The sequence below is a fragment of the Saccoglossus kowalevskii genome, chromosome 11 (assembly GCF_978046115.1).
Source record: "Saccoglossus kowalevskii chromosome 11, keSacKowa6.1, whole genome shotgun sequence".
NCBI classification, from domain to species: domain Eukaryota; kingdom Metazoa; phylum Hemichordata; class Enteropneusta; family Harrimaniidae; genus Saccoglossus; species Saccoglossus kowalevskii.
In genome coordinates this window covers 30,104,692-30,120,443 of record NC_140651.1, presented here as the reverse complement: position 1 = coordinate 30,120,443, position 15,752 = coordinate 30,104,692, and positions in this window count along the sequence as shown.

Genomic DNA, 15,752 nt, shown 5'->3' with positions numbered 1-15,752 from the left:
TATTTCAAAATTCTACATCCTTCGAGGGCCACTACGAGATTCCATCGGCCTTTTATGATATATTTATTCACTTTCGCAAACTTTTAACTACTGGTCTCGATAATGTAACAACATAGGTAACATTTCCATGTAAATCTGTCAACTTTGCACGGGATTTTCACAACTTTGTATGCACTTTGTTAATCACTTTGCGCCTGGGCAGTGGTACAATGTACTAACATAAATAGTATTTTTAGACTTTTACATATTTTTGTTCTAAATTTAACTGCGGGGTTCTTTACGAAATGACTTAGGGGGGAATATACACGCAAATCCACCGAATTTTCATGAGCTTTTCACATTCTCAGGGTGTGTTTGTTCATTTTACAGCCGGCTCATATGACAGTCTGCTAACATGGGAGGCTTCGAATGGATTTTATTCATTTTTCATACTTTATAACAGCAGGGTTAGATATAACAACAACTTAGATCAAATAAACACGCAAATCTACCAACTTTGAAATCGGTTTGGACAACTTTGCACGCTGTTTCAACAGCTTAGACTGCAAAAAAACTCACCGGCTGGTTTTCTCCGGTAGTCTCCCATGCAAGTACTAACCTCGACCGATTTAACTTTACTTTTGGAACAGGTGTATCACCTAACCACTCATCTATCAGAGACATTTGAAATTTATTGTAATTGGCGACCATTTCATGTTTGGAAATATTTCAAAATTCTACATCCTTCGAGGGCCACTACGAGATTCCATCGGCCTTTTATGATATATTTATTCACTTTCGCAAACTTTTAACTACTGGTCTCGATAATGTAACAACATAGGTAACATTTCCATGTAAATCTGTCAACTTTGCACGGGATTTTCACAACTTTGTATGCACTTTGTTAATCACTTTGCGCCTGGGCAGTGGTACAATGTACTAACATAAATAGTATTTTTAGACTTTTACATATTTTTGTTCTAAATTTAACTGCGGGGTTCTTTACGAAATGACTTAGGGGGGAATATACACGCAAATCCACCGAATTTTCAAGAGCTTTTCACATTCTCAGGGTGTGTTTGTTCATTTTACAGCCGGCTCATATGGCAGTCTGCTAACATGGGAGGCTTCGAATGGATTTTGTTCATTTTTCATACTTTATAACAGCAGGGTTAGATATAACAACAACTTAGATCAAATAAACACGCAAATCTACCAACTTTGAAATCGGTTTGGACAACTTTGCACGCTGTTTCAACAGCTTAGACCAAAGAGATGCAGACTGCCAAAAAAAACTCACCGGGTGCTTTTCTCTGGTAGTCTCCCATGCAAGTACTAACCTCGACCTATTTAACTTTACTTTTGGAACTGGTGTATCACCTGACCACTCATCTGTCAGAGACATTTGAAATTTATTGTAATTAGCGACCATTTCATGTTTGGAAATATTTCAAAATTCTACATCCTTCGAGGGCCACTACGAGATTCCATCGGCCTTTTATGATATATTTATTCACTTTCGCAAACTTTTAACTACTGGTCTCGATAATGTAACAACATAGGTAACATTTCCATGTAAATCTGTCAACTTTGCACGGGATTTTCACAACTTTGTATGCACTTTGTTAATCACTTTGCGCCTGGGCAGTGGTACAATGTACTAACATAAATAGTATTTTTAGACTTTTACATATTTTTGTTCTAAATTTAACTGCGGGGTTCTTTACGAAATGACTTAGGGGGGAATATACACGCAAATCCACCGAATTTTCAAGAGCTTTTCACATTCTCAGGGTGTGTTTGTTCATTTTACAGCCGGCTCATATGACAGTCTGCTAACATGGGAGGCTTCGAATGGATTTTATTCATTTTTCATACTTTATAACAGCAGGGTTAGATATAACAACAACTTAGATCAAATAAACACGCAAATCTACCAACTTTGAAATCGGTTTGGACAACTTTGCACGCTGTTTCAACAGCTTAGACTGCAAAAAAACTCACCGGCTGGTTTTCTCCGGTAGTCTCCCATGCAAGTACTAACCTCGACCGATTTAACTTTACTTTTGGAACAGGTGTATCACCTAACCACTCATCTATCAGAGACATTTGAAATTTATTGTAATTGGCGACCATTTCATGTTTGGAAATATTTCAAAATTCTACATCTTTCGAGGGCCACTACGAGATTCCATCGGCCTTTTATGATATATTTATTCACTTTCGCAAACTTTTAACTACTGGTCTCGATAATGTAACAACATAGGTAACATTTCCATGTAAATCTGTCAACTTTGCACGGGATTTTCACAACTTTGTATGCACTTTGTTAATCATTTTGCGCCTGGGCAGTGGTACAATGTACTAACATAAATAGTATTTTTAGACTTTTACATATTTTTGTTCTAAATTTAACTGCGGGGTTCTTTACGAAATGACTTAGGGGGGAATATACACGCAAATCCACCGAATTTTCAAGAGCTTTTCACATTCTCAGGGTGTGTTTGTTCATTTTAAAGCCGGCTCATATGACAGTTTGCTAACATGGGAGGCTTCGAATGGATTTTATTCATTTTTCATACTTTATAACAGCAGGGTTAGATATAACAACAACTTAGATCAAATAAACACGCAAATCTACCAACTTTGAAATCGGTTTGGACAACTTTGCACGCTGTTTCAACAGCTTAGACCAAAGAGATGCAGACTGCCAAAAAAAACTCACCGGGTGCTTTTCTCTGGTAGTCTCCCATGCAAGTACTAACCTCGACCTATTTAACTTTACTTTTGGAACTGGTGTATCACCTGACCACTCATCTGTCAGAGACATTTGAAATTTATTGTAATTAGCGACCATTTCATGTTTGGAAATATTTCAAAATTCTACATCCTTCGAGGGCCACTACGAGATTCCATCGGCCTTTTATGATATATTTATTCACTTTCGCAAACTTTTAACTACTGGTCTCGATAATGTAACAACATAGGTAACATTTCCATGTAAATCTGTCAACTTTGCACGGGATTTTCACAACTTTGTATGCACTTTGTTAATCACTTTGCGCCTGGGCAGTGGTACAATGTACTAACATAAATAGTATTTTTAGACTTTTACATATTTTTGTTCTAAATTTAACTGCGGGGTTCTTTACGAAATGACTTAGGGGGGAATATACACGCAAATCCACCGAATTTTCATGAGCTTTTCACATTCTCAGGGTGTGTTTGTTCATTTTACAGCCGGCTCATATGACAGTCTGCTAACATGGGAGGCTTCGAATGGATTTTATTCATTTTTCATACTTTATAACAGCAGGGTTAGATATAACAACAACTTAGATCAAATAAACACGCAAATCTACCAACTTTGAAATCGGTTTGGACAACTTTGCACGCTGTTTCAACAGCTTAGACTGCAAAAAAACTCACCGGCTGGTTTTCTCCGGTAGTCTCCCATGCAAGTACTAACCTCGACCGATTTAACTTTACTTTTGGAACAGGTGTATCACCTAACCACTCATCTATCAGAGACATTTGAAATTTATTGTAATTGGCGACCATTTCATGTTTGGAAATATTTCAAAATTCTACATCCTTCGAGGGCCACTACGAGATTCCATCGGCCTTTTATGATATATTTATTCACTTTCGCAAACTTTTAACTACTGGTCTCGATAATGTAACAACATAGGTAACATTTCCATGTAAATCTGTCAACTTTGCACGGGATTTTCACAACTTTGTATGCACTTTGTTAATCACTTTGCGCCTGGGCAGTGGTACAATGTACTAACATAAATAGTATTTTTAGACTTTTACATATTTTTGTTCTAAATTTAACTGCGGGGTTCTTTACGAAATGACTTAGGGGGGAATATACACGCAAATCCACCGAATTTTCAAGAGCTTTTCACATTCTCAGGGTGTGTTTGTTCATTTTACAGCCGGCTCATATGGCAGTCTGCTAACATGGGAGGCTTCGAATGGATTTTGTTCATTTTTCATACTTTATAACAGCAGGGTTAGATATAACAACAACTTAGATCAAATAAACACGCAAATCTACCAACTTTGAAATCGGTTTGGACAACTTTGCACGCTGTTTCAACAGCTTAGACCAAAGAGATGCAGACTGCCAAAAAAAACTCACCGGGTGCTTTTCTCTGGTAGTCTCCCATGCAAGTACTAACCTCGACCTATTTAACTTTACTTTTGGAACTGGTGTATCACCTGACCACTCATCTGTCAGAGACATTTGAAATTTATTGTAATTAGCGACCATTTCATGTTTGGAAATATTTCAAAATTCTACATCCTTCGAGGGCCACTACGAGATTCCATCGGCCTTTTATGATATATTTATTCACTTTCGCAAACTTTTAACTACTGGTCTCGATAATGTAACAACATAGGTAACATTTCCATGTAAATCTGTCAACTTTGCACGGGATTTTCACAACTTTGTATGCACTTTGTTAATCACTTTGCGCCTGGGCAGTGGTACAATGTACTAACATAAATAGTATTTTTAGACTTTTACATATTTTTGTTCTAAATTTAACTGCGGGGTTCTTTACGAAATGACTTAGGGGGGAATATACACGCAAATCCACCGAATTTTCAAGAGCTTTTCACATTCTCAGGGTGTGTTTGTTCATTTTACAGCCGGCTCATATGACAGTCTGCTAACATGGGAGGCTTCGAATGGATTTTATTCATTTTTCATACTTTATAACAGCAGGGTTAGATATAACAACAACTTAGATCAAATAAACACGCAAATCTACCAACTTTGAAATCGGTTTGGACAACTTTGCACGCTGTTTCAACAGCTTAGACTGCAAAAAAACTCACCGGCTGGTTTTCTCCGGTAGTCTCCCATGCAAGTACTAACCTCGACCGATTTAACTTTACTTTTGGAACAGGTGTATCACCTAACCACTCATCTATCAGAGACATTTGAAATTTATTGTAATTGGCGACCATTTCATGTTTGGAAATATTTCAAAATTCTACATCCTTCGAGGGCCACTACGAGATTCCATCGGCCTTTTATGATATATTTATTCACTTTCGCAAACTTTTAACTACTGGTCTCGATAATGTAACAACATAGGTAACATTTCCATGTAAATCTGTCAACTTTGCACGGGATTTTCACAACTTTGTATGCACTTTGTTAATCACTTTGCGCCTGGGCAGTGGTACAATGTACTAACATAAATAGTATTTTTAGACTTTTACATATTTTTGTTCTAAATTTAACTGCGGGGTTCTTTACGAAATGACTTAGGGGGGAATATACACGCAAATCCACCGAATTTTCAAGAGCTTTTCACATTCTCAGGGTGTGTTTGTTCATTTTACAGCCGGCTCATATGGCAGTCTGCTAACATGGGAGGCTTCGAATGGATTTTGTTCATTTTTCATACTTTATAACAGCAGGGTTAGATATAACAACAACTTAGATCAAATAAACACGCAAATCTACCAACTTTGAAATCGGTTTGGACAACTTTGCACGCTGTTTCAACAGCTTAGACCAAAGAGATGCAGACTGCAAAAAAAAAAACTCACCGGCTGCTTTTCTCCGGTAGTCTCCCATGCAAGTACTAACCTCGACCTATTTAACTTTACTTTTGGAACTGGTGTATCACCTGACCACTCGTCTGTCAGAGATATTAGAAATTTATTGTAATTGGCGACCATTTCATGTTTGGAAATATTTCAAAATTCTACATCCTTCGAGGGCCACTACGAGATTCCATCGGCCTTTTATGATATATTTATTCACTTTCGCAAACTTTTAACTACTGGTCTCGATAATGTAACAACATAGGAAACATTTCCATGTAAATCTGTCAACTTTGCACGGGATTTTCACAACTTTGTATGCACTTTGTTAATCACTTTGCGCCTGGGCAGTGGTACAATGTACTAACATAACTAGTATTTTTAGACTTTTACATATTTTTGTTCTAAATTTAACTGCGGGGTTCTTTACGAAATGACTTAGGGGGGAATATACACGCAAATCCACCGAATTTTCAAGAGCTTTTCACATTCTCAGGGTGTGTTTGTTCATTTTACAGCCGGCTCATATGACAGTCTGCTAACATGGGAGGCTTCGAATGGATTTTATTCATTTTTCATACTTTATAACAGCAGGGTTAGATATAACAACAACTTAGATCAAATAAACACGCAAATCTACCAACTTTGAAATCGGTTTGGACAACTTTGCACGCTGTTTCAACAGCTTAGACTGCAAAAAAACTCACAGGCTGGTTTTCTCTGGTAGTCTCCCATGCAAGTACTAACCTCGACCGATTTAACTTTACTTTTGGAACAGGTGTATCACCTAACCACTCATCTATCAGAGACATTTGAAATTTATTGTAATTGGCGACCATTTCATGTTTGGAAATATTTCAAAATTCTACATCCTTCGAGGGCCACTACGAGATTCCATCGGCCTTTTATGATATATTTATTCACTTTCGCAAACTTTTAACTACTGGTCTCGATAATGTAACAACATAGGTAACATTTCCATGTAAATCTGTCAACTTTGCACGGGATTTTCACAACTTTGTATGCACTTTGTTAATCACATTGCGCCTGGGCAGTGGTACAATGTACTAACATAAATAGTATTTTTAGACTTTTACATATTTTTGTTCTAAATTTAACTGCGGGGTTCTTTACGAAATGACTTAGGGGGGAATATACACGCAAATCCACCGAATTTTCAAGAGCTTTTCACATTCTCAGGGTGTGTTTGTTCATTTTACAGCCGGCTCATATGGCAGTCTGCTAACATGGGAGGCTTCGAATGGATTTTATTCATTGTTCATACTTTATAACAGCAGGGTTAGATATAACAACAACTTAGATCAAATAAACACGCAAATCTACCAACTTTGAAATCGGTTTGGACAACTTTGCACGCTGTTTCAACAGCTTAGACCAAAGAGATGCAGACTGCAAAAAAAACTCACCGGCTGCTTTTCTCCGGTAGTCTCCCATGCAAGTACTAACCTCGACCGATTTAACTTTACTTTTGGAACTGGTGTATCACCTGACCACTCATCTGTCAGAGACATTTGAAATTTATTGTAATTGGCGACCATTTCATGTTTGGAAATATTTCAAAATTCTACATCCTTCGAGGGCCACTACGAGATTCCATCGGCCTTTTATGATATATTTATTCACTTTCGCAAACTTTTAACTACTGGTCTCGATAATGTAACAACATAGGTAACATTTCTATGTAAATCTGTCAACTTTGCACGGGATTTTCACAACTTTGTATGCACTTTGTTAATCACTTTGCGCCTGGGCAGTGGTACAATGTACTAACATAGATAGTATTTTTAGACTTTTACATATTTTTGTTCTAAATTTAACTGCGGGGTTCCTTACGAAATGACTTAGGGGGGAATATACACGCAAATCCACCGAATTTTCAAGAGCTTTTCACATTCTCAGGGTGTGTTTGTTCATTTTACAGCCGGCTCATATGGCAGTCTGCTAACATGGGAGGCTTCGAATGGATTTTATTCATTTTTCATACTTTATAACAGCAGGGTTAGATATAACAACAACTTAGATCAAATAAACACGCAAATCTACCAACTTTGAAATCGGTTTGGACAACTTTGCACGCTGTTTCAACAGCTTAGACCAAAGAGATGCAGACTGCAAAAAAAAACTCACCGGCTGCTTTTCTCCGGTAGTCTCCCATGCAAGTACTAACCTCGACCGATTTAACTTTACTTTTGGAACTGGTGTATCACCTGACCACTCATCTGTCAGAGATATTAGAAATTTATTGTAATTGGCGACCATTTCATGTTTGGAAATATTTCAAAATTCTACATCCTTCGAGGGCCACTACGAGATTCCATCGGCCTTTTATGATATATTTATTCACTTTCGCAAACTTTTAACTACTGGTCTCGATAATGTAACAACATAGGAAACATTTCCATGTAAATCTGTCAACTTTGCACGGCATTTTCACAACTTTGTATGCACTTTGTTAATCACTTTGCGCCAGGGCAGTGGTACAATGTACTAACATAATTATTATTTTTAGACTTTTACATATTTTTGTTCTAAATTTAACTGCGGGGTTCTTTACGAAATGACTTAGGGGGGAATATACACGCAAATCCACCGAATTTTCAAGAGCTTTTCACATTCTCAGGGAGTGTTTGTTCATTTTACAGCCGGCTCATATGACAGTCTGCTAACATGGGAGGCTTCGAATGGATTTTATTCATTTTTCATACTTTATAACAGCAGGGTTAGATATAACAACAACTTAGATCAAATAAACACGCAAATCTACCAACTTTGAAATCGGTTTGGACAACTTTGCACGCTGTTTCAACAGCTTAGACTGCAAAAAAACTCACCGGCTGGTTTTCTCCGGTAGTCTCCCATGCAAGTACTAACCTCGACCGATTTAACTTTACTTTTGGAACAGGTGTATCACCTGACCACTCATCTATCAGAGACATTTGAAATTTATTGTAATTGGCGACCATTTCATGTTTGGAAATATTTCAAAATTCTACATCCTTCGAGGGCCACTACGAGATTCCATCGGCCTTTTATGATATATTTATTCACTTTCGCAAACTTTTAACTACTGGTCTCGATAATGTAACAACATATGTAACATTTCCATGTAAATCTGTCAACTTTGCACGGGATTTTCACAACTTTGTATGCACTTTGTTAATCACTTTGCGCCTGGGCAGTGGTACAATGTACTAACATAAATAGTATTTTTAGACTTTTACATATTTTTGTTCTAAATTTAACTGCGGGGTTCTTTACGAAATGACTTAGGGGGGAATATACACGCAAATCCACCGAATTTTCAAGAGCTTTTCACATTCTCAGGGTGTGTTTGTTCATTTTACAGCCGGCTCATATGGCAGTCTGCTAACATGGGAGGCTTCGAATGGATTTTATTCATTGTTCATACTTTATAACAGCAGGGTTAGATATAACAACAACTTAGATCAAATAAACACGCAAATCTACCAACTTTGAAATCGGTTTGGACAACTTTGCACGCTGTTTCAACAGCTTAGACCAAAGAGATGCAGACTGCAAAAAAAACTCACCGGCTGCTTTTCTCCGGTAGTCTCCCATGCAAGTACTAACCTCGACCGATTTAACTTTACTTTTGGAACTGGTGTATCACCTGACCACTCATCTGTCAGAGACATTTGAAATTTATTGTAATTGGCGACCATTTCATGTTTGGAAATATTTCAAAATTCTACATCCTTCGAGGGCCACTACGAGATTCCATCGGCCTTTTATGATATATTTATTCACTTTCGCAAACTTTTAACTACTGGTCTCGATAATGTAACAACATAGGTAACATTTCTATGTAAATCTGTCAACTTTGCACGGGATTTTCACAACTTTGTATGCACTTTGTTAATCACTTTGCGCCTGGGCAGTGGTACAATGTACTAACATAAATAGTATTTTTAGACTTTTACATATTTTTGTTCTAAATTTAACTGCGGGGTTCCTTACGAAATGACTTAGGGGGGAATATACACGCAAATCCACCGAATTTTCAAGAGCTTTTCACATTCTCAGGGTGTGTTTGTTCATTTTACAGCCAGCTCATATGACAGTTTGCTAACATGGGAGGCTTCGAATGGATTTTATTCATTTTTCATACTTTATAACAGCAGGGTTAGATATAACAACAACTTAGATCAAATAAACACGCAAATCTACCAACTTTGAAATCGGTTTGGACAATTTTGCACGCTGTTTCAACAGCTTAGACCAAAGAGATGCAGACTGCCAAAAAAAAACTCACCGGCTGCTTTTCTCCGGTAGTCTCCTATGCAAGTACTAACCTCGACCTATTTAACTTTACTTTTGGAACTGGTGTATCACCTGACCACTCATCTGTCAGAGACATTTGAAATTTATTGTAATTGGCGACTATTTCATGTTTGGAAATATTTCAAAATTCTACATCCTTCGAGGGCCACTACGAGATTCCATCGGCATTTTATGATATATTTATTCACTTTCGCAAACTTTTAACTACTGGTCTCGATAATGTAACAACATAGGTAACATTTCCATGTAAATCTGTCAACTTTGCACGGGATTTTCACAACTTTGTATGCACTTTGTTAATCACTTTGCGCCTGGGCAGTGGTACAATGTACTAACATAAATAGTATTTTTAGACTTTTACATATTTTTGTTCTAAATTTAACTGCGGGGTTCTTTACGAAATGACTTAGGGGGGAATATACACGCAAATCCACCGAATTTTCAAGAGCCTTTCACATTCTCAGGGTGTGTTTGTTCATTTTACAGCCGGCTCATATGGCAGTCTGCTAACATGGGAGGGTTCGAATGGATTTTATTCATTGTTCATACTTTATAACAGCAGGGTTAGATATAACAACAACTTAGATCAAATAAACACGCAAATCTACCAACTTTGAAATCGGTTTGGTCAACTTTGCACGCTGTTTCAACAGCTTAGACCAAAGAGATGCAGACTGCAAAAAAAAACTCACCGGCTGCTTTTCTCCGGTAGTCTCCCATGCAAGTACTAACCTCGACCGATTTAACTTTACTTTTGGAACAGGTGTATCACCTGACCACTCATCTATCAGAGACATTTGAAATTTATTGTAATTGGCGACCATTTCATGTTTGGAAATATTTCAAAATTCTACATCCTTCGAGGGCCACTACGAGATTCCATCGGCCTTTTATGATATATTTATTCACTTTCGCAAACTTTTAACTACTGGTCTCGATAATGTAACAACATATGTAACATTTCCATGTAAATCTGTCAACTTTGCACGGGATTTTCACAACTTTGTATGCACTTTGTTAATCACTTTGCGCCTGGGCAGTGGTACAATGTACTAACATAAATAGTATTTTTAGACTTTTACATATTTTTGTTCTAAATTTAACTGCGGGGTTCTTTACGAAATGACTTAGGGGGGAATATACACGCAAATCCACCGAATTTTCAAGAGCTTTTCACATTCTCAGGGTGTGTTTGTTCATTTTACAGCCGGCTCATATGGCAGTCTGCTAACATAGGAGGCTTCGAATGGATTTTATTCATTGTTCATACTTTATAACAGCAGGGTTAGATATAACAACAACTTAGATCAAATAAACACGCAAATCTACCAACTTTGAAATCGGTTTGGACAACTTTGCACGCTGTTTCAACAGCTTAGACCAAAGAGATGCAGACTGCAAAAAAAAACTCACCGGCTGCTTTTCTCCGGTAGTCTCCCATGCAAGTACTAACCTCGACCGATTTAACTTTACTTTTGGAACTGGTGTATCACCTGACCACTCATCTGTCAGAGACATTTGAAATTTATTGTAATTGGCGACCATTTCATGTTTGGAAATATTTCAAAATTCTACATCCTTCGAGGGCCACTACGAGATTCCATCGGCCTTTTATGATATATTTATTCACTTTCGCAAACTTTTAACTACTGGTCTCGATAATGTAACAACATAGGTAACATTTCTATGTAAATCTGTCAACTTTGCACGGGATTTTCACAACTTTGTATGCACTTTGTTAATCACTTTGCGCCTGGGCAGTGGTACAATGTACTAACATAAATAGTATTTTTAGACTTTTACATATTTTTGTTCTAAATTTAACTGCGGGGTTCCTTACGAAATGACTTAGGGGGGAATATACACGCAAATCCACCGAATTTTCAAGAGCTTTTCACATTCTCAGGGTGTGTTTGTTCATTTTACAGCCAGCTCATATGACAGTTTGCTAACATGGGAGGCTTCGAATGGATTTTATTCATTTTTCATACTTTATAACAGCAGGGTTAGATATAACAACAACTTAGATCAAATAAACACGCAAATCTACCAACTTTGAAATCGGTTTGGACAATTTTGCACGCTGTTTCAACAGCTTAGACCAAAGAGATGCAGACTGCCAAAAAAAAACTCACCGGCTGCTTTCCTCCGGTAGTCTCCTATGCAAGTACTAACCTCGACCTATTTAACTTTACTTTTGGAACTGGTGTATCACCTGACCACTCATCTGTCAGAGACATTAGAAATTTATTGTAATTGGCGACTATTTCATGTTTGGAAATATTTCAAAATTCTACATCCTTCGAGGGCCACTACGAGATTCCATCGGCCTTTTATGATATATTTATTCACTTTCGCAAACTTTTAACTACTGGTCTCGATAATGTAACAACATAGGTAACATTTCCATGTAAATCTGTCAACTTTGCACGGGATTTTCACAACTTTGTATGCACTTTGTTAATCACTTTGCGCCTGGGCAGTGGTACAATGTACTAACATAAATAGTATTTTTAGACTTTTACATATTTTTGTTCTAAATTTAACTGCGGGGTTCTTTACGAAATGACTTAGGGGGGAATATACACGCAAATCCACCGAATTTTCAAGAGCTTTTCACATTCTCAGGGTGTGTTTGTTCATTTCACAGCCGGCTCATATGGCAGTCTGCTAACATGGGAGGGTTCGAATGGATTTTATTCATTGTTCATACTTTATAACAGCAGGGTTAGATATAACAACAACTTAGATCAAATAAACACGCAAATCTACCAACTTTGAAATCGGTTTGGTCAACTTTGCACGCTGTTTCAACAGCTTAGACCAAAGAGATGCAGACTGCAAAAAAAAACTCACCGGCTGCTTTTCTCCGGTAGTCTCCCATGCAAGTACTAACCTCGACCGATTTAACTTTACTTTTGGAACTGGTGTATCACCTGACCACTCATCTGTCAGAGACATTAGAAATTTATTGTAATTGGCGACCATTTCATGTTTGGAAATATTTCAAAATTCTACATCCTTCGAGGGCCACTACGAGATTCCATCGGCCTTTTATGATATATTTATTCACTTTCGCAAACTTTTAACTACTGGTCTCGATAATGTAACAACATAGGTAACATTTCCATGTAAATCTGTCAACTTTGCACGGGATTTTCACAACTTTGTATGCACTTTGTTAATCACTTTGCGCCTGGGCAGTGGTACAATGTACTAACATAAATAGTATTTTTAGACTTTTACATATTTTTGTTCTAAATTTAACTGCGGGGTTCCTTACGAAATGACTTAGGGGGGAATATACACGCAAATCCACCGAATTTTCAAGAGCTTTTCACATTCTCAGGGTGTGTTTGTTCATTTTACAGCCAGCTCATATGACAGTTTGCTAACATGGGAGGCTTCGAATGGATTTTATTCATTTTTCATACTTTATAACAGCAGGGTTAGATATAACAACAACTTAGATCAAATAAACACGCAAATCTACCAACTTTGAAATCGGTTTGGACAACTTTGCACGCTGTTTCAACAGCTTAGACCAAAGAGATGCAGACTGCCAAAAAAAAACTCACCGGCTGCTTTTCTCCGGTAGTCTCCTATGCAAGTACTAACCTCGACCTATTTAACTTTACTTTTGGAACTGGTGTATCACCTGACCACTCATCTGTCAGAGACATTTGAAATTTATTGTAATTGGCGACCATTTCATGTTTGGAAATATTTCAAAATTCTACATCCTTCGAGGGCCACTACGAGATTCCATCGGCCTTTTATGATATATTTATTCACGTTCGCAAACTTTTAACTACTGGTCTCGATAATGTAACAACATAGGTAACATTTCCATGTAAATCTGTCAACTTTGCACGGGATTTTCACAACTTTGTATGCACTTTGTTAATAACTTTGCGCCTGGGCAGTGGTACAATGTACTAACATAAATAGTATTTTTAGACTTTTACATATTTTTGTTCTAAATTTAACTGCGGGGTTCTTTACGAAATGACTTAGGGGGGAATATACACGCAAATCCACCGAATTTTCAAGAGCTTTTCACATTCTCAGGGTGTGTTTGTTCATTTTACAGCCAGCTCATATGACAGTTTGCTAACATGGGAGGCTTCGAATGGATTTTATTCATTTTTCATACTTTATAACAGCAGGGTTAGATATAACAACAACTTAGATCAAATAAACACGCAAATCTACCAACTTTGAAATCGGTTTGGACAACTTTGCACGCTGTTTCAACAGCTTAGACTGCAAAAAAACTCACCGGCTGGTTTTCTCCGGTAGTCTCCCATGCAAGTACTAACCTCGACCGATTTAACTTTACTTTTGGAACAGGTGTATCACCTGACCACTCATCTATCAAAGACATTTGAAATTTATTGTAATTGACGACCATTTCATGTTTGGAAATATTTCAAAATTCTACATCCTTCGAGGGCCACTACGAGATTCCATCGGCCTTTTATGATATATTTATTCACTTTCGCAAACTTTTAACTACTGGTCTCGATAATGTAACAACATAGGTAACATTTCCATGTAAATCTGTCAACTTTGCACGGGATTTTCACAACTTTGTATGCACTTTGTTAATCACTTTGCGCCTGGGCAGTGGTACAATGTACTAACATAAATAGTATTTTTAGACTTTTACATATTTTTGTTCTAAATTTAACTGCGGGGTTCCTTACGAAATGACTTAGGGGGGAATATACACGCAAATCCACCGAATTTTCAAGAGCTTTTCACATTCTCAGGGTGTGTTTGTTCATTTTACAGCCAGCTCATATGACAGTTTGCTAACATGGGAGGCTTCGAATGGATTTTATTCATTTTTCATACTTTATAACAGCAGGGTTAGATATAACAACAACTTAGATCAAATAAACACGCAAATCTACCAACTTTGAAATCGGTTTGGACATTTTTGCACGCTGTTTCAACAGCTTAGACCAAAGAGATGCAGACTGCCAAAAAAAAAACTCACCGGCTGCTTTTCTCCGGTAGTCTCCTATGCAAGTACTAACCTCGACCTATTTAACTTTACTTTTGGAACTGGTGTATCACCTGACCACTCATCTGTCAGAGACATTTGAAATTTAATGTAATTGGCGACTATTTCATGTTTGGAAATATTTCAAAATTCTACATCCTTCGAGGGCCACTACGAGATTCCATCGGCCTTTTATGATATATTTATTCACTTTCGCAAACTTTTAACTACTGGTCTCGATAATGTAACAACATAGGTAACATTTCCATGTAAATCTGTCAACTTTGCACGGGATTTTCACAACTTTGTATGCACTTTGTTAATAACTTTGCGCCTGGGCAGTGGTACAATGTACTAACATAAATAGTATTTTTAGACTTTTACATATTTTTGTTCTAAATTTAACTGCGGGGTTCTTTACGAAATGACTTGGGGGGGGGGGAATATACACGCAAATCCACCGAATTTTCAAGAGCTTTTCACATTCTCAGGGTGTGTTTGTTCATTTTACAGCCAGCTCATATGACAGTTTGCTAACATGGGAGGCTTCGAATGGATTTTATTCATTTTTCATACTTTATAACAGCAGGGTTAGATATAACAACAACTTAGATCAAATAAACACGCAAATCTACCAACTTTGAAATCGGTTTGGACAACTTTGCACGCTGTTTCAACAGCTTAGACCAAAGAGATGCAGACTGCCAAAAAAAAACTCACCGGCTGCTTTTCTCCGGTAGTCTCCTATGCAAGTACTAACCTCGACCTATTTAACTTTACTTTTGGAACTGGTGTATCACCTGACCACTCATCTGTCAGAGACATTTGAAATTTATTGTAATTGGCGACCATTTCATGTTTGGAA